We start from the raw sequence: 21,464 nt of genomic DNA, 5'->3' as shown, positions 1-21,464 counted from the left end.
TGCAATCAGTTTGTTTGAGCTACATTTAAACAAAAGTTTTATATATTTTTTTATTTTACTAATCTTTTTTGTTTAAATGTAGCTTAAATAAATTGATTGCAACCACTTACCTTCAAAAAATTGATTAAATTCAATGAATCATTTTTTCAGTGTATGTAACTCGTGACCTTTCGACGTCATTACGCAAATGCGTGGGGTCGCGTTGGTGCGTCGCAGGACCGGGGGAGGACGGGAAGTTGTGGTTTAAAAGTGCATATTTTTTATTTTTTGCCAAAAATTACAATCGTTTCGCTAGACAAGACCCTTATGCCTCGTTTGGGATCATTTAGAGTCCTTTGAAACTGCAATTATAAACTGCGTTAAAACTGTTAAGTGTTGGGGTCCATTAAAGTCCATTAAAATGAGAAAAATTCTGGAATGTTTTCCTCAAAAAACATAATTTCTTCTAGAATGAACAAAGAAAGACATCAACATTTTGGATGACATGGTGGTGAGTAAATTATCTGGATTTTTTTTTAAGAACATGGAGTCATCCTTTAAACCTAAATGAAATAAGATGTATGGTCATTCAAACTCAAAGCTAGTGTTGGCCTAAGACTTTTGAACAATACTGCAAATGTACAGTATAAAGAAAAACTAACAAACTAGTCAACGTCACTTTTCAACTGGTCAATTGGATGACACATCAACCATTTCTCATGACAATACGCTCACTTTTACAAGAGAAAACAGCACATTGAGGGGTCTGTACCTCATCTTCAGAGACCACTGACAGCAGCGTCCGACTGCTAAAACACAGCACAGGATGTATACATAACTACCTAAATGACACATGACTTCCTCCAGCCAGTCAACAATCCACTGCTCTCCACACATGGCGTACGCTCCACCGCAACGTCTTCTCGGCGGGCTCAGCTGGAATATCATTTACACAGCAGCACCAGACACTAAAAAACCACCGCCTGGCTTTTTATCACCTGCCTACAGCCTCTGTATTTAATTTCACTTAGGATATATATTAAAAGAGCCGTCTTCTGAAAAAGTACTGTAGGTGCTGAACAACGCAAGCGTGCCAGCAAGGCAATAACTAAATGTTGAGATTTTAAAGCCTACACATGAGGGGTTAGAGTTGTACTACTGTCTTCATGGGAGCAACCTAGCAAGATTTCTGCATACATCTTATTCCTGTAACACGAGTGGACGTTTTCGTGTTTGTTTTGGACCTGTAAGCTGCTGACTAACCCTTTCCTAAACACTGAGCAAAACGGGTTCTGCAAAGACTCTTCTGCTCCAAGCTGTGGGTGGCTAGCAACCACATCTCTGTTACCATGGCAATGCTCGGAGAGTCAGTCTCCATGGCGACAAATAACAGCATTAGGAAAACCTTCAGAGAGATGGAAACAAGCCCGCTGGCTGTAGGAACTGCATACAAGGTTTTTCTTTCGGACTCTGGATGTTCATCCAAAGCCTTAATGTGATGCCATCTCCAAGGCTTGGAAGTACATTTACATGTATGCATTTGGAAGATGCTTTTATCCAAAGTGAATTACAGTGCATTAAAGCTATACATTTGACCAGTATTGTGTTCCCTGGGATGGAACCCATGACCTTTGCATTGCTATTGCTAATGCAATGATCTGCCAGGTGCGTCACATGATCGCCGTAGCCAAGCATGTAATGACTGTTCTGCTGTTAGTCAGACACCCATTGCTACTATACAAATCCTGTACAGTAAATCTGATTAAATTTTACATTCCACAGTGTTTTATGGGAACCATGACTGGCTTCGTCTAATGGAAATATTTCAGACAGACAGTTTAGACAAAACATATATGAGAAATTCAAAGGTTTGAGCTGCGTAGCGATATAACGTGTCCGATTTTAACCGCGTATGGGCATCTCTTGGTATTTGCTCTGAAATCCAAAGTATAGCAAAACTTCTCTGTTATTATTGAACAGCACAGTACATGAAAAATGTACAAAAGAGCATTACTGCTACCGCTTTGGTCCTTTGATCTAAAGTAATTTTCATTATGCATTTGGCAGATGCTTTAATCCAAAGTGATTTACAGTGCATTACAAGATATACATTTTTACTAGTACTGTATGTGTTTTCGGGGTTCAAACCTATGACCTTTTGGGTTGCTAATGCAATGATCTACCACTGATCTATACAGTGATTTTTATCAGTGGCGACCGGTGACTTCTTTTTTCGAGGGCGCACGATGCGAAGTTCGTCACAACACGTATGTAGCCCGTCATCTGTGTAGTTCATAATTTCAAAATATGTGTCTTGTCAAAATAAGTGCCTGCTGTAGACCCATCTGAAGGGTTTATGATAAAAGAGATGCTCGCGTTTGTCAGATACTTGCATAATCAGAGTTTACTGTTATGGGAGCATCTTGTGTGTATTTTGTGAAAGTGAGCGTCTCTTTTATAATAAACGGTTTTGACGCGTGTGCAGCAGGCACTTATGTTGTGATGTATGTATGACACGTGATGAACATGGTTCACATGACACAACAAACACATATTTTGAAAACATGAGCAACACACATGAAACTCCAAACACATATTTTGAATTTGCGCCCTTCGGAAAACCAATCACGAGCCGTCACTATTTTTTTATATCTTTGGTCATTAATTACATGTATTTACATTCTCTTAAGTAGATGTTAAATTTTAAACCCATTTCGATGGAGACCTTTTTCAATAGAGACACCACTATGAAGTGTTAAAAAAATCATTAGCATATTAAACATGCATAAATAATAATAGCAAAACAAGTATTCAGATCCACAAACTCAGTGGACCGGAAAAGGAGATTCGGGAGATTGCCCAACACTTCCTTTTGGAAATATGAGCCACATGTGCCCTCAGGTCATAGAGGTCATGGCTCCTGCTGACCCCAGCTCAGTTTAATGTGTGTTGATCCATTTTTTCCATGAGAGAGCCTATCATCGGTCAAACTCCAAACCTCTGGGATGCACGTGTCAATAACCACAGCCAGGAAACCAAGCAGAGCACAGAGCAGTGGTTTCAGCTGAACAATGTGAAATGTCTTTACCTGCACAAAAAAACTAAATGGGCTTGTTTTAAAGATTTTAAACAGGATGTCCAACATCAAGCGTAAGATTGAAAAAAAACTGTTTATATATGCTTGGCTGTTTAAAAAAAAACACAGTTCGGCTGAAAATCGAAATACTACCAATATTCGTTTACATGTTCTAAACTGCATAATAATTTGTTCAACACTACAAAAGTAATACTAGACATAGACAACCCTACATTCAGCAAATGAGTTGTGTTCCTATATCTCAATGGAAAAGCATTGCATTAGCAGTGCAAAAGCCTGCAGGTTCAATCCCAGGTAAAAAAAATATTCAGATTCACAAGGATCCATGCTGAAAAAATACATTGTAATGAACTGTACGTCGCTTTGGATAAAAGCGTCTGCCAAATGCACATATGTAAATGTATATGGGCAGCACCTGGTGGTACCCTTACAACCAAATTGGTTTCACGTTCATCTACCTTTACTATTCCATGCTGGTGGAACGATTATCCAAACTTTTAGCCGCATCATTCACGTTTTTTAAAAAACAGCTTAAAAAGCATAATTCTAAATTCTGTGCAATTAAACCTTAGAAAAATACTTACCAACAGCACTACATTGTATCATTTAAAGCTTGTTAAATTCAAATTCTAAGTTTGAGATTGCTTTATGTCATGAATTTTCTTTGGGGGGATGCCAAGGCATGCAGCCTTCACAAGGGGGGCAACAAAACAGGTTGAATACTCTTTAAAAAAAAAAAGGTAATACTTTACTTAAAGGGGTGTTCATAACACTGACATGACACCTTCACAACCATGACACGACATGTGTCATGAACATGAAGGAGACTTTATGCACGTATTTGACAACTGTCATCAAGTGTCATTCGTTCAGTTATGTCATTTTTAATGCAAAGATGACATTGTTTGAGATGTCTTTGTTATGATCTGTTAAAATTCACCTTAAATTAAATGAAAACAGTACAACGGTATGTAAGCCATGCAACGTTGGGTCGCTGGAAAACTAATTTCATTAAATATTTTGTTACTTTTTCTTATATGGCAGAAAATTTCTGTACCCTCTGTGTCTGTTAGTTGTCAGTTTTTTATTTTTTTGAACATACATAAAATTAAGTATAATCTTTTAACGTGTCTGTTGCATTTTGTTAAGGTATTTAAAATTATTTGACAGAGTATTAACACTTAATGACATTTAAATAACAAGTTCAATTTGTACCACTGTAGTTGAGGTCAAGAAAAATACTCATGATGCTGTTATAAATTTATTTGACGTATAGTATTAACACTTAATGACATTTAAATGACAATTTAATGTTATGTTAACCCATAAAGCTAGGTAGTTTCTTAAGTTTGATAATTATTCTTCTATGTCATGTTTATGACAGATTTATGAAGTTATGATGTATTGGTTTAAAAATGACATATTTGAACAAATGACACTTAATGACAGTTGTCATAAACGTGTTCATGACGTGTCATGTCATGATTATGAACACCCCTTCAAGTTTTACAAAAAAATATTTTCTCTCCCTTTCTTCCAACAGGTAAAGTCTCAAATGTTGAATTTCAGAACTCATAATTGCTCAAATTTAGTAACTTTTGTATAGTGACTGGTGAAATACACAAAAAGAGAAATTGATCAAATAAATATCTCAGTAGTATCTCAATACTGTAGAATGAATGCACTGTGGGTCGCTTTGGATAAAAGCGTCTGTCATAAATAGCGCTTCTTATATTTTTGCTTCCTTGTTTTACTCATTTTTGTAAGTCATAAAAGCATATATTAGATGCCTAAAAGTTAATGCAGACGTTTAAATAAAAATAGAAAGTCATATAGGTTGGGTGAGAAAAAGATAACATTGGTTTCAATACAGTATTAATAAGCATCACATCCCATCCCAGGATATACAAACCCGATTTGAAATGTATGCTTTTTGTGGAAACATGAAAATGGGATGAATTCACTCCATGGGCCATTTAAGCACCACTGAATAAACAAGATGACACCACAGACTTAAATCAAGTTGTACATTCATAAACAGACAGGAATGCAGATAATCTCTGCGGTAAACAAAATTTATCTCGCTCTGCCTTTGCCTCTGCTTGGAGTCACTTTCAGACACACTTGTCTTTTCTAAACAACTTTTTCATTCTTCAGACTTCCAGAAAAAAAAAATTCTGGGAATTTTCAAATTCATATCTCTTCTCTCTCTGGGCTTTAATGGAAGTTGTAGTAGTAATCCATAGAGACATCACCACCACAGCTCTGATTCAGTTACTGCTTTCCACTGAAACCATACAATCCAAATTACTAGTCAAAAGAAACTCTGGGCAGATTAAATAAATATTGAAGGGAAACACACACATACAAACAAGCTCCACCGATTCATTTGATCCTAAATCAACTTTAATTTCAAAGGCTCTCTGCCGTATGGCCTGTCAGCATCAGTTAAATATATGACATTGGACAGCACAAAGATGTTTTTCTCCGGGTTTTCCTTCTTTGGTGTTTGGACTGTCAGATAGAGATGCTTCAAGAAACATGTGCTTTGGGAAGCCACAACAGAGGACTTTTTAAAGCACTTGGCAGCTTCTATTTTCATACAGGAAGTTATGTGAAGCCAAAACTCAAGAGCACGAGTCATCAAGTTGAAAGTTTTATCGTCACATCTCATTAGACGTTTTTCCTCAAGAGGAACTATAACTGAATCATATAAATAAATGATTATAGGTCTAGCTCAGAGAAAGTTTGGACACTTTCTTCTGAACTATAGTTATCGGAATTACAATTAAGATTCTGGTTGGTCTCTTGCTCGAGTTCAAAGCAAGCAATTAAACCATGTGTTAAAGTGTTAGTTTACCCAAAAATTTACTCATCCTCATGCCGCTCCATACCCATAACAACTTTGTTCATCTTCAAAACACAAATAAAGATATTTTTTACGAAATCCGAGGGCTTTCTGAGCCCCCATAGACTGCAATGCAACTCACAACTTTCAATGCCCAGAAAAGGCAGTAAAGACATCGTTAAAATAGTCTATGTGACTACAGTGGTTCAATCTCCTTTTTATGAACTGACAAGAGGACTTTCTGTGCTCATAAAGTCAGTCTCCGAGGCGTATTCACGAAAGCATGCGTTAAACACAGGCGTTGTGCGTCAGCCATAGACATAATATACATAGATGCCTCATTCGACCACTCCATAAATGCGAGTCGTAAATATCGTTACACAAAAAATCACAAAATTATTTAGGACAAGTAAACTACTGTACTTAAGTACTAGAGATGACAGCATAATATTGACAGGTCTGATTATTGATTATCTGAACATTGACTGCGATCCAATATGAATTGTAACAAAACTTATCAAGAGTTTGGTTCCAAAACGCATTACCGGCAAAATCAGTATTGTATCTGGTCAGAATTAAAAAGTAAATTCTTAATTTTACGCAAAATACGATATCTGCCGTGTAATTCTGTCATCTTTTCTCCCTTTTTTCCCAAAACCGATAAACGCCACTCCTCCTTCTCTGCAGAATGCAATAAATCTGCTCAACAAATCACAGCGCAACATTACAACAATGTAAACAATAATGGCGGTGCTTTGAATACACGCAGAATCCTAGTTTTTCTTATCTACTTTGTACTTCGTGATCAACAAACAAACAAAAACAAAATAATACTTTGATGGCATTGATAAACCTGTGGTGGTTTTCTGTGGTGGGGAAGAAACGTAAGCCAGTAAAATCGAATAATTTACGCGAGAGCCACTCAGGAGACGGAAAATGGCCGGCTGTTGCTTGTTCTCACACGACAGCATCAAGCTTTTGTCATGCTAACACATTGACCCCAGAAGATCTTATGAAAAACGTTCCATTATTTTACTCGAAGCCAACGAAAATCGAGCAGAACCAAAACATTTACCAGCTGATCGCTGTCAAAAAAGTTCAGTGATGACATCCCAAGGATGACAGCAGCAATGACAGTGTTATTAAAATGAAATAAGTGTAATTTTTTTAATCAGTGTATACCACTAGTCAACTTAATGAATATAACATGGCAAAGATGAATGCACATTTATATATTGATTGAATAGATTTATAGCTTTTTGGAGAAAAAAAACTGGTCATGGATTTATTGCATTTTGCAGAAAAAATAATCAGTTTTTATAATAAATCTTTGAAAATCAAATAATGGATTTGAATTTTTAATGTTATTATAACCTAAATATGCTATGTGAAAGTTTGTAACAGAAAATAGTGGTTTTCATTTTGTCACTTTCTTAGTAGTAGAAAACACATTTTTACCGATATTAGTCAAAATGGATTTAAGCGTTTTGGAACCAAACTCTTCATATCTTCTTTTGTGTTTAACAGAATAAAGAAACTCATAGAAGAACATGAGGGTGAGTAAACAATGACACAATTTTCATTTTTAGTTGAAATATCTCTTTAACATGCCTAATTAAACCAAGTAGTTCACAATCTGGTCAGCAACCCTTAGCCACAAATAAGCTAAAAATATTTTCCAATACAAGCTCATAAAACTGCTGATTTTTACAGACTACCGTTTGCACTTTTCAGATGTTGTACATCGAAGCTACATAAACAAGTCAGTCACGATTTGCAGAAACACTGAGCCACCTTGAGCTAGTGGCGTGCTTCAGAGCCGTCCACCCCCGACAGATGATGGAGCATTATCTCACGGGCCTGGCTCTTTAACAATACACACTTACAGAGCGGCAGCCCACACAATCTGCCTACACATGGGCGTCACATCTCCCTACTCCCCTGCACAACCCTGACACCCTTCTGGCCACATTGTGCAAAAACAGAGAGGAAAGGATTTCTGGGTAATGGTAAAATGAATCACTGTGGTCACTTATTACCTCTTCGGCTCCTCCTACCTACCTGGACCTATTCACAACCCACATGCAGAAGACACGACGTGCACAACACACATGCAGTGTGTGTAAGATTATTGTGAACACCGCTCTTATCAGCCCACATATACCTGCCTTCACCCACACAGACAATCAACAGCACCTTAAGGATCGTCCTACGCCTGCCATTTCTGCTCCTCGTGGCCTTGTCATCTTTTAGATGTCTGTCACACTACACAGAAAATCATATCTTTGTAGGATGGCCAGATAAAACAACTGTCAAAATCGAAGACTCAGTTATATTTCCAAGTCTGAGAAGTTTTTGTGTTTCCGTACCTTAAAGGGCTCATTATAGCTCTGCGTAGGCTACGAGTCAGTTTTCATACTTCTGTGCTGTGCAATTACACATGCAGAACGCTAGTAGGCAGTATCCACGTGTGTAACCACAGTCGCAATGAAACCGCCAAAGAAGAAGCAACTTGTTGTGTATGATTTGAGAAGACCAGCAGTGATGGAGGTAAATAGACAGCCCATCTTTGTTGTCACCGTCGCAAACGGAAATGCAACGCAGTTTTTTTACCTGACTGGAGGGGTTCTATTTGACCAATCACAGCGCTTGCGGTCCCTGTAGAACGGACACTGTTAAAATTTTGTTGAGGTGCACGTCAGGCTACGCAGAGCTTTGCAGAGCCTATGGATAGCCTACGGCGTAGCTACGGCGTAGACCTTACACATGACTATAACTTGCACTTAACTGGTAGAGCATTGTGTTAAGGTGCGTAATACCAAAGTGTTTAAACATGGCTGAAATGCCAGGCGAACGCCGACTCTAGGGGCTTGCCAGTTTATTTTCAGCTGAGCACTTTGGTTGCTATTATACTTCTGATTTGTTTATCATTCTTTGAACGATGCACTGGTTGGTTGTTGGGGTATTTGCCCCGCTCCTCCTCCACTGTAATTGGACGGCAGAGTAAAAAGTGACATTGATGGGCTCAGCGTTTCACCCAAAGTTGAAAATTTTTCAAAACTCTCGGCACTCAGCGTGGACAAATTCCACCAAGCTGCTGGCATTTTGAAAAGCGTGGCACTTCCATGGGAAACAATTAAAAAACATATGCCGGCATAAATGCTTTGGTGTGCAAGCCCCCTTAAAGAGACATTCCACTTTTTTTTAAATATGCTCATTTTCCAGCTCCCCTAGAGATAAACATTTGATTCTTACCGTTTTGGAATCCATTCAGCTGTTAGCTTTTAGCGTGATGCTAATGGTCTAATCAGATTCAATGGATTGTGCTAAGCTATGCTAAAAGTGTTAGCGCCAGACCACTCCACTCCACTTTTTTTGAAAATATGGAACTATACTCTCATTCCGGCGTAGTAATCAAGGACTTTGCTGCCGTAACTTGGCTGCAGCAGGTGCAATGATATTACGCAGTGCCTGAAAATAGTCCCATTGGTAACTTTCAATAGCAGGGGACTATTTTTTGGCACTGCGTAATATTACTGCTCCTCCTGCAGCCATGTTACGGCAGCAAAGTCCTTGATTATTACGCCAGAATGAGAGTATAGTTCTTGGCCATATCTGATAGAAAATTACAACTTTTAATTTTCTGTCGGCCTTAGTACACGATGTAACTACAGAAGAGTCAAGTTTTAAATAGGAAAAATATTGAAACTCTATGCTAATGGTCTAATCAGATTCAATGGATTATGCTAAGCTATGCTAAAAATGGTACCGCTAGACCCAAAAATTAAATGTTTAACTTTAGGGGAGCTGGAAAATGAGCATATTTTCAAAAAAATTGGAGTGTCCTTTTAAGGCCCATTCCAGAGGACACATTTCGATCGTGGGCTACCATACCTGACAATCACAGCACTTTGTATCTGTCTTAATATTCCGTCTATTTGTATTCCTTACTTGGTTTGTCGTACTTTTTGCTGCGAGACGATGTGGATCAAGTTGTCATGCGCTATTCTTGACGGATATGTAAACGTGATTGACACAACATAAGATCGTATTTATTTTTTCAGACGAGTATTTCAGACCCAATGTGCAAAGATCTTAAGAGACATTTTTGTACAGACCAATTAATATGATTGTATTAAAACACCATCTGGAGATTTCTGCTTTTAAGCTCCAGAAAGTAACTCGAACAAAAGTTTTTTATAAGTCATCATCGACACCAGACCTCACTTCAGAGATTTAATCAGGCAGTTGTTACTCCGAGTCATAGGAAACTGCAATGCGTGTCGAAAGGGAACATAATTACGTCTCATGAAATTGAGTGCTTGTTGCCACATGACGATGTCTAGGCAGCCATGTTAAACCAGCCCTAAAGCCCTTTCTTATACTGCACAATTTCAACTTAATAACAGATCTGTATCTGTACGACATTTGTACAAGTCATGCATCTGTTGCCCCGCAATTTATATTCAGTGTTCATGCAGTGTATAAATTGCTTTTATTGCGTCTTAAATTTTTTTAAAGGCATAATCGTTTTAAAAATGCTTTTTATTTAAAGCTTACAAACATCTAAAGCTTCTTTTTCTATTGGGTGGGCAATGGTTTGACAACCCCCATAAAGTACCAAACTGCTGGAACACCCAAAAATCTGCCAAAAACAACTGGAGGCCACATTTCTTGTGAGTGTGACTATATTTTTGCAGTGAAGGATAACCAGCTACCATTTGTAAACCCTGTTAACTGAGGATTTAAGATTGATTTTAATGTTAACCTGACAGGTTGATGAATGGAAAACACTGCCATTAAATCAGTGTATATTTATTAAGCACAGTGGTCTTTACATTTCACCCTTTGAGGTGGTCATGTACTGTAACTTGATTAAAATCGAATATTAAAATGGATTATAGATGGTTGCTTTCTCTTACTGGGACACGACTGTCAGTTGTACTATCCCTTAACCCTAATTTCACTTAAGTAGCAGGGCTTCCCCATTGCCCTGCGGATACCAGCAGCAGCCACCCTGGCACTTAAACCTAAACTCCAAGCAGATTTTCTACAGGCAGCTAAAAGGGCCACTGTGCCCGACCCTCGTAGCTTACTTCCACATGGACAAACCTTTGTAGAGGCTCCTTTGTGTGCACCGGAGTCTTCATTACTCGGGAGTCACATGGCTACTGTTTCCATGGCGGTGGTTGCCATGGTAATAAAAGAGCTCACATTCAGGCCATTATGGGTTTGCACCATTAACCAACGATTTTAATGTGTATATGCTAAAGGGCTTCATTAAGGGAAGTGAAAGTTTTACGTTTCTTCAAATTCCATTTAAAGTTTGGTGCTTTTCATGCATCACAGCTGTTCAACAAGCCCAAGGCATTTCAGTATGACACTAAAAGACCTGACCAGCAGAAATAACGAATTGTTCTCAGACTGGTTGTTGTAGTATAAACAAAATGAAATGCATGAGGATGGACTACACTATGCAGACCCTCACCCTTGTAATTGGTGAATTATTTGACCAGAAATTATTGTCTGCCATTATAACAAAGCATCACAAATCTTTCATCTGCTTATAACAACATTTTTTAGAGAAAATGCAGAAAATTGTAGTCGGGTTGTTTTAGATGTCAACTGGATGTCTGTTTCTGATCTAACTGGGTGTTTATCTTTTACCATAAAGACATAATATCTAGAGAGTTTTTGTTTGTATTTACTTACCGTTTATAGCTTTTGCCTGCATAATAGTTTCATTAGCAATAACATTCTTGATGTGAACGCTGATGCTCCTAGCTAAGCAAACACAATTTCACGCAACGTTGTGCTTCAATTGTACCCGAGCGCAATTCATTATTCAAAGCAAGTTTGTGCATTCTGAGGCAACGCTGCTGGGGTATCAACATTAACTACCTGCCTCTACGGTCAGTTTTCTCTTTGGGTCATCTACTCTCATGATAGAGCAAAAGTTTGAAAACTTTGTGCTTAGGGTTGCTAATTGTTTTTAATCAGGACATCAACTGACCAATCGCAAAATCCAGTGTACTGGAATGTTCTTTCCCTAAAAATTGCTTTTTAGGCTTTGACTTGGAGACTTTGGTCTAATCTATTTTTTGTTTCTTATTCAATTCTCTTAAAGGCGGAGTGCACAATGTTTGAAAGCCAATGTTGACATTTGAAATCACCTAAACAAACACGCCCCTACCCCAATAATATCTGGACCTTCTTTTGATAGACCCGCCCCACACATACGCAGCCCTGGCAAGGATGTTGGTAAGTAAACACACCACTTACTGCTAATTGGCTACAAGTTTGTTTTGGTAGTCGGCCCGACTCCCTTTTCCAAAGCGTTTTTCAAACATTGTGCACTCCGCCTTTAATTGGTATAATTGATTTGGTGAAGGTGAAAGTTATATATTCCATAACTTATAAACTAAATATGTTTTCTGTCTATCTTAACACTGTACTAGAATGCTGTATTTTTTAATGAAACTGATTGAGTTGTTAATAACATCACATTATATAATTATTTAGTGCCAGAACAGAACTGTATAATGCATACAAATAAAATCATAATTTATAAGACCCGATTTGTATATATTCCTGTTTGTATATCCCTGTCTTGTATTGTTTTGTCAGTTTACAGATCTTTAAGTGTTTTATTATTATTTGTATTATTATTATTAATAAATAGTACTGTTTAAATATTGTACATAAGACTGTGTGCGATTTCTATTATACATTAGCTCATTTAAATGATTACATATAATCAAAGCTTATATTCAACACTTGAAACTAAAAATTTGAGTATCTGAAAAAACTAGCAAAGTGTCATTTAAATATCCTTATCAGTTTTATAAAATGTGAGTTAAATGTCATTTTTACGTCTTGTTCGCTAAGTTTCATTTTCTTTTGTGCTGTTATCATAAGACTGTGACAGTGAATAGTATGGGATCGCTGGTACAGTTACGCAAAAGAGAAGTGTGCGTTGGTGGCTGCGTAAACCGATCGTGACAGCGAAGTATCGCGAGATCCATTTGGAAGCTGTGCTTCGATGTCATAAGTTGTTCAGTCTACGCAGCGCTGCACACACCTAACATAATCAATTACATAAATCTGCGTACAGCCAGAGCTGCATAAGTAACACACAGCTGGAATCCATAAACACCCTTACATAAACAACCAAATAGCTTGCCAAAACTTGAGTAGTAATGTACATTCAGTGAAGCTCACCTTATTCTCATCTTTCCTCTGAGGTCGTCACGTATCTGTCAGTATCAATAGTGGCGGAATTATAATGACTTGATAGAATATTAAATATATATTGATATTAATCATTTTGTTAGCGGTATAAAATCAAGAAGCATAATTAATATCACAACGTATGTCGTGGGGAGAATCGTTCGGTCACGCTGAACATTTAATTCAGAGCGATATAAACAAACATAGCGTTAAACGCAACTCGATTGATCCAACGTTACTTCACGCTAACTCCTCCTCTATATCGCCTTATTTTATCCAATAGTAGTGCGAGGGGGAGGGGCTTACCGCAAAGCTTGCCTCGAGTCCCTCCTCCAAGCACAAGCATCACCATTAACTCATTATTATACTCAAAATATATGAGTGTCCTGTTATAAATGACATTAAATGTAAACATGTTTCAATGAATCTAACCTTATTTAACGATTCTTAAAAGCAGAAACCCCCACGTGGCTGCATGAATAGGCTACACAAAATACATGTAGGCAAATATTGCTGTTTCAATGTTTAGTAAGTGGGAAGTGTTGTGGGTAAATGTCTTTACTACTTTTTAATGATGGACACAAAGGAAGATATTTTGAGGATTGTTTGTAAACAAGCCCCATTCACGTTCATAGTAGTCTTATTCCTAGGGTGAACTATCAATTTAAGCATTAAACATTTTAAACCTCCAAACTTGATATTTTTTACAACTTACAGTGATATTCAACATGGCATAATATTATATCTAGATGACAGCTGATCAGAACCTCCAATCCCAGTACATTCCCTAAAAATCAAGTTCATTTAAATGACGCAAGAAATTTCAATTTAGGAAACCTGCTTGGTTTCATCCTTTAGATATAAACCACTAATTTACCTGCGTCATAGACATATGCATAAACATTGCATATGTGGCCAAATATATGTTCATAATAAAGCTGGCACAGCTTTAAAACCAGTGATGTGCATTGTCAGTCAGATCTGCCAAGCTTACTGATACATCTGCACAACTCAATACATTATTGAACTCTTTGACACATGCACACAGTAAACACTCCGAACAACACATTTATCAAGTAGATGAGCTTACAAAGAACATCTGCCTTTATGACAGTAGCACATTTATCATAACCCAACCCAAACTGATATCCGATTCTGCAAAGAAGTCCATTCTCTTTATCAGGAGTCAAACACATAAAATGATTATAAAGTGGGTGTGAAAGACCTTTATTTCTCACTCTGCCCTTGGAAATTATAAGGATATGGATCAGATGGGTGACGGTTGTCCTGCTGATAACTGGCCACCATATTATTTGCCTGCAGTACTAGTTCAAGCTATAGAGAAAGACGCCGGTCCTTTGTTCTGACACAGGCTTAGTGGGGGAAGGAATATGAGGTAGGAGTCCATGGACTGCTCAGAGTTAAACAGTAGCAGACAGATTAAAGCTCTAGACAGTTTAAGACAATCCTCAATGACAGCATCAATCTTGACAACATGGACATGCTTCCTTACAACACTATGTATATTGTATTATATTATATTAATGATGAACTGATACACTATAAAACAAATGTCATGAATGGTCCAAAGCTGTTACTGGGACAATAACTTTTAAAAATTACTAATATGTACCATTTAGGTACAAATGGGTGTACATTTGGTATCAATGTGTACCTTTGAGGTGATTATATGAACTTTAGGTGTGTACTTTTTGAAAAGCTACCTCCCCCATGACAACCACAGTGTATATTTGTCAGGCATGCCAATATATCATTTAATATCATTTAATATATATTTATATTTTCATATATATTCCTTTGCAACTAAAGGGTTGCAAAGGGGCTGACATTTTCAGGATCTTTCCATGAGAAATTATTCTGGGGCCTTTTGGAAATATCCAAAAATATAAAACTGAATCATATAGACCCCTTCAAGGTTTGTAAACATTGAATGACTATCGGGTGCGCGAGCATGGGGTCAAACTGTTCATACCATCGAGGCTTTATCATTTAATCTAACAGGGCTGAAAAATTATGACTTACCTCAAATGAAGTGAGCACTACAAACACAAGCCTCTTTGATATTTGCATTGTTCCAGTCTGCACGTTAATTGCTTGCCGCCGCAGATGTTGTATTTTTTGTTTTTGAGATTCTGCATGAATCGTGAAAACTTAATGGAAGACCTTGTGCGATTTTTCACAGCCCACGACGTGGCATTTTTAACGATACGAATAATACGCAACTCAATCTGCTGTAATGACTTTTCTGACCCCGACATGCGCAGTGGGAACCGCCTGTGACGTGAACCGTGAAGGGGTCTATACATAAACATTAGGGTGGTCCTTATAATGGGTCAATTGTTTTTTAAAATGTTCAACTCTTACCCCCTAAATGTTTAAGAAAATCAATAAAAACACACTGTGCAAAAAATTTAATTGTTCCTACAATATCTAGAGGTTGCTCAAAGCCTTTGACTATTTCCGAAATCACATTTTGCAAAAACATTTTAAACCCTTTAAAATGGCACAACACATAAATCCTGCTTCTTGGAGGGTAACTTTGTTCCAGTTATTTCAGTCTCTTCTGATCCGAGTAACCATATAGCGGACTTGCTTCGTGTTGCTTCAGCCATTGTCTCAGTGTATATTATCTATTGTGCTTCATTCACTTCAATGTTCTTTTCTTGCTTTAAAAGACATATCACAACTAAAACAGGAGTTTTAAGTGCATGGAGGATGGTCAAAGAAGTCCATTGCTGCCATAAGTATATTATTAAACAATTATACATGCTAGCACAAAGTATCACGTAATACACAAATGTGTTAAACTTCAAAGGTCTTGAGCAACCTCTTAATATTAATTAATATTGATTTTTATTTTATTTATTCAAACATATTGGTGGGGTGAGAGCATGAACTTTTAAAAGTTGAAAAATAAAGACCACCCTAATAAACATGTTGTTTGATCATAAGCAGACTAATAAAAATGTGATTTATTTGTGAAGAATAGTTCCTCAATTGAAATCCCCATAAATGAAACTATAAAGGCATCAGCTGAGCTAGCTAGAACTAAAATGTGAATAAAATGGTTTTAGCTACAGTATCTAGCTTACAATTAGCATACTTGATTTACCGGCTTGCTGGCTACTGTATAAATATTTTAACTGCGTGTTTGCAATTTAAACGTCAATACCATAGATCAACAGTATATTTACACTATATCATCAAAACATACTTCACTGGAATCCGGACTATTCAGATAGCCAACATGAGCATCATCCAGTCTCTGTAGTGAGAAGTCAGGTGCTGTGTGCATGCGCAAACTGAATTTTCATTTCATTAAATGTTTTAACCAAAAATATGATGCAAGATGTTTTTTTACAACCATTGTAACCCAATTTCAACAAAAACTGCAAAATGTAGAAACATTCATTTCAGATTTGTGGGATTTTGTGGAATGTGCATTATCTGGTGTTAGATGGTTAGAGTAACTGGGTCTAGAGGTAACCTGCTTTCAGGGAGTCCACAGGGAGAACAGTAAGATCATTGTTTTGGGGTCCACAAAACTGCAGCTCACTTTCCATGAACAGTTTACCAGTCAGAGACTACCAGTACACTCAAAAAACACTGATCCCAGTTAACACAAACCAAGCAGACTTACTGTTTTCACACACTAATTGTAGGCTACCTGGTAATTAAATCACCAAAGCAAAGCTCAATCAGGTACTAAATTTCAAAATGCTACTATTGAAAATCATTGCATATAGTATGCAAAACACTTTATGAACATACAAAATAGCATTTCCCCATTTCAAATAGTGAATTACGAAATTAACTAATTGAATATATATAAAGTAATCAATCACTTCAATTTCGAATTCAGTCCTCATTTCATTGCTTAGCCAACATTACAAGTAGTGGTTATGTGGTATGAGTTTTTAATGGACAATTCCTACAGATCCCAACCAGTGCAGATAACCAAATATAATGCAAATATGTATGTGACATAGATCAATTAATTCAATCAATTCAGATATACACTTTTTTGTTAAATATAAAAAATCATGTACTGTGCATGTACACATAATGCAAGAATGCAAGACTCAGAGCAATACAGATTCCTTTGAGTATCTCCAGGTCCCATTCAAGTAAAACTCCCTACGGACTTGTCATGTCAAAACCTGAACAGTACAGGGAATGTTTTAGACCCTACAGCATCATTGATACAGTCAGCATAAGGTGCTTAAGAAGGTGGCATGAAATGCCTTAAACCTGCTCAATACATTTCATTAAAATGCATTATGCATGCATGTTCACAGAGTTCATAGTCATTGCTCAATGGAAACAATGCACATCATACTGGGCAAATGTTTTTATGGGCACCTGTATGTGGCTCATGCAACTCTGCAATTTTTTTTGGTGGGAGCTCAAAGAACGACTGTAGGAGTAATGCACCACTATACAAAAGGTTTAGCAAAACAAGGCCACAACAACCACTTCACGCAGACAAGCTGTCATCCAAAGGTGCTCTCTGAGCCAGTATATGCAAAAACAGGACAGCACAAGGACGATACTCTTTAAAATGTAAATGTAATCACGACAATCACTAAAGTGACTGCGAACAAAGGTTATTATAATGCAATTGGATTCTTTTGTTTGCAGCGTGCACAATTAATTTTGCGCTCTGGATGTGGAGTGTATAATTATCTTTATAAAAAAGCAATAAAAGTGTATGATATGTGCTCATTAACTGTGTGTGAAAGTCTATGTGGCGGTGGTCCAACTTTTTGTCCCCTTTTTAACATCTGCTCTATTTGATGGAGAGGGCAGCGTGCTAACAGATGGTCATAGCGTCTGACCGACGGTGCAGCAACACAGTGCCACTCGGATGCCAATGGACTTTGTAAGATATATGCCACATGTTATTAAGAAAAGGGACTGCGCAAATATCAGTCATTCATGATGCATTAAATCTCTCAGCCCCATCTATTCATCTATTCGTGTCTATTCATGCATTCCTGCTTATCAGTGCAGGTATGCATAATCTATATAACACACAGAATAATCACTGACAATGTAGACAAGGTGTACATACTGAATGCAGTCTGTTTTAACATGACTTGTGGCAGGTGCATAAGGCTGAGAAAACTAGCCATCAGGTTATATATCTAAATAGCAGGAGGTAAACTTGAAACAAAAATTATATATATATTCAATAATTTAAAATCAAGAAATTATAAAGAAAAGAGTTACTATTGTAATGCCGGGTAGCTGCAGTTTCAGCACCATGGCTGCTGGACTGCATATCTCTTCTGCGACAAAAGCAAATCATAATGTCTTTTACCAGGTCTCCACCTTTTCATGTCTAGTTTCGTTTATGTTACATTAAAATAAATCCCACTCACAATCAATGGATTTCAGCACAAAGGAACATTTATACAGAGACATAAGAATTTAAGCAATCATTTTGGATTCATCTGAAAGGTGGCACACCCCTTTTAAAGCAAAATATTTTTCCTATTTCAAATAAAAAATTGTATTCCGATATCCAAGCACATTGAGCACACTATATCGTTGCATTCAGAACAATGCGTCCTTTCTCAAGCAACAGGGATTATCTATACCATTAGAGCCATTTTTCAATGCATGGATGAAAGGAAATTCAAAGTTAAGCGTGTCACATCACTTTAGTAGATGCAGATATACATATGCAAATCATGCTGACCGTTTTCCATCGATATTATGGCTTTTCTGCAAATAATGAAATATAGCGGTTTACCTGTTCGGCGTGTTGCGTCCGCTGCAGGCTTTCTCTCGGAGCGCAGTGAGCGCCGGTGGTAAAGGTCCGCCCACTGTAAACCCCGCCCACTGTCGTACATATCACGCCCATATATGAATAATTACCGTAGTTCACAGTATGAACGTGCAATGAGCACTGTTGATGTTAGATGTGATGTAAGATATTAGAAAAAACGCAAACAAGGTGACAGACATCACTATTTTGTTTATATATTGCTAGTTTAGTATTTTAATGATGATAAATTATGTTTAATTTAGAAATAAATGTTAATTAATATCAATGTTTGTTTGAATGAAACTCGACTTTATAATGATACATGCATAATACCTTTATATTGCCTTTACCAATCTGTGAATATTAATAAAACAAACAAGCCATGTGCAAACCCTGTGATCAAGGGGTTTGTAACACACCAATTATTAACTTAATTTTTCAAATGGCAACACAATCTCAAAGGCCTACTTACTTATGGAAATTAGAGATTCATAAATAATAAATGAACCTCAATAGAGGAGTTAAAAACAACTGACATGTTTCCCTGTTAAAGTGGATGCCACGTTGGATTTTCTTTTTCAGCTTAGTAAACAAACACTGCCCTTAAAACCTCAGATGCACAGCACTAGCTTATAAGAAATAGAGATTCTTATAATTTACTTAAATCTACATTTATGCACAATATTCAATATTTTTTACATCCTTGCTAAAGGTAGCCTACAAAAGCATGTATTGAAAAATGTTTTTTTCTTCTGTTTCTTTGCATTTTTTTTTAAATATGTAGGGGTGAGCGGGGCACAAACTAACGCAGGGTTAATAGTAACACGGCTACTTTACATATTTATACAGAACCGAGCAATCTGTGCTTTTGGTCTATTTTCCTACTGTCAGTGTTTATTTGTTCCAGATATGTGTGTGTTGATTGTGTAAAAATTATTAATCTTAAATGTTTTTTGAATGATAGACCAAAAGTCAAAAAGCGTTAGTTTATGCCCCACTCTCTCTACATAAATAAAAGGTAGGCTACACTTTTAGAAAGGATGTGCTAATTTTTTAATCATCTTTCTGCGTTAAGCTTTTTACAAATTATGTGTAATTTTGACACATTATGTGTAATTTTGTGTTAAAAATGTAACGCAAGTTGTGTTAAAAGTAACATAAAATGTGTTGTTTTAATAATAACACAGAGATGGGTGGATTCTGGGACAACGCATTTAGTGTGTTGTCCTAGAATCAAAACTAATGTGTTGTTTTTAACACATTCGTTCTAAGAGAGTACATTTGAGTTGTCATAGAAACAAAAATAAAGTAGATGTAGGGAAACCAATTAAAGGTTAAAGACCAATCCTCACCTCTTCTTTAAATTAGAATAACTAAAGATATAAGATAATAGAGTCAAATAGGACTGAGACCTGGCTGTTTAGCATATCAAGTCTGTCATCCCTGTATGTGGATGTCTCTACCAATAGCCAGGGATATGCTTATAATATAATATATATATATATATATATATATAATTGATATAAAAAAATCTCAAACATAAAATTTGAATAATTTTTTGGAGGTTTAATTACACAGAATTCATATGTATGATAAATGAATGTATTTTATAAAATGTCATATAACTGGGGCACCCCTGGCACCATCTCGTGCCCACCCCCCAGTTTGAGACCCACTGGCCATATTATATTAACCAACATGTACACAGAACCAATTTCAACAGATCAGTACAGAAATAATATTATAGCTCTCAGAAGAATCATTCAGCACTACCACTGCCATGGATACACGCACACACACGCCTATGCATGCATACATACCACCAGGGTCAGAAATGAACCAGCTTGGGGCAAAAATGCCACTGAACATGACAAGATGCCCCAGAGCTAAGATTTGAGTATATGGGGAATAGCATATGGACTCTTTATACTTTTGTTATCTAACATTTGCTACAGTATATATCATATTCTATCTATCTGTACTGGATTTAAATTCTGTACAATGATCATTTGTATTAGTTTACAATACAGCAAAACCCTTACTGTAATTTAAGCATGCAATCCATAAACTTTATTAGAGGAATGACCTTTACTAGTTTAATTTCAGTCCCTTTCTCATCCCATTCTTTTAGATTGAAGTCATATATTTGTTATGCAACCAAATGCGTGCATGTGTGAGGAACTGATTAATGATGTTTCATTACTGAACCCACACCAGCAGACATGCAGCATCATCTCACTGCAGCAAAGCCTCTGCGAAACTCCCCCTGCTGGTGGAAGTAAATCAAAGAGCCTCAGCGGAGTTATAAATAATGATCTCCATTCCCTCAGTGTTCATAACAAAAGGGAATGTGTGAGAAAGAGAGGCTTATTCAGCTCTCTGAACATGGAAAATCAATACTGCGACCATGCATCAAACACCAACTGTATTTCTGTAACATAGTTGTCGCATATATACCTGTACAGTGTTGCAACCTTATTAACCTTATTAGGGAACTAACTAGGCTAGGTTTTGGA

General features: G+C 36.9%; 1 protein-coding gene across 3 annotated transcripts in view; it reads right to left on the bottom strand.

Annotated features, from left to right (window-relative positions):
* map2 (microtubule-associated protein 2) overlaps positions 1–19,008 on the bottom strand; it is a 137,310-nt gene extending 118,302 nt beyond the window's left edge. The window contains exon 1 of one of the 3 annotated variants that reach the window (XM_055214523.2): positions 18,934–19,008. The gene's annotated coding sequence lies outside the window, so the exon portion shown is untranslated. Of the gene's footprint in view, positions 1–13,145; positions 13,335–18,933 lie in introns of those variants that run through there. The other 2 variants (XM_055214526.2, XM_055214525.2) reach the window with 2 other exon arrangements.
* Positions 19,009–21,464: the final 2,456 nt, after the last annotated feature.

Source organism: Misgurnus anguillicaudatus, chromosome 17, assembly GCF_027580225.2.
Source record: "Misgurnus anguillicaudatus chromosome 17, ASM2758022v2, whole genome shotgun sequence".
Lineage (NCBI taxonomy): Eukaryota > Metazoa > Chordata > Actinopteri > Cypriniformes > Cobitidae > Misgurnus > Misgurnus anguillicaudatus.
Note: the sequence above shows the minus strand (reverse complement) of the source record. Positions and strands in the feature narration are given on the sequence as shown.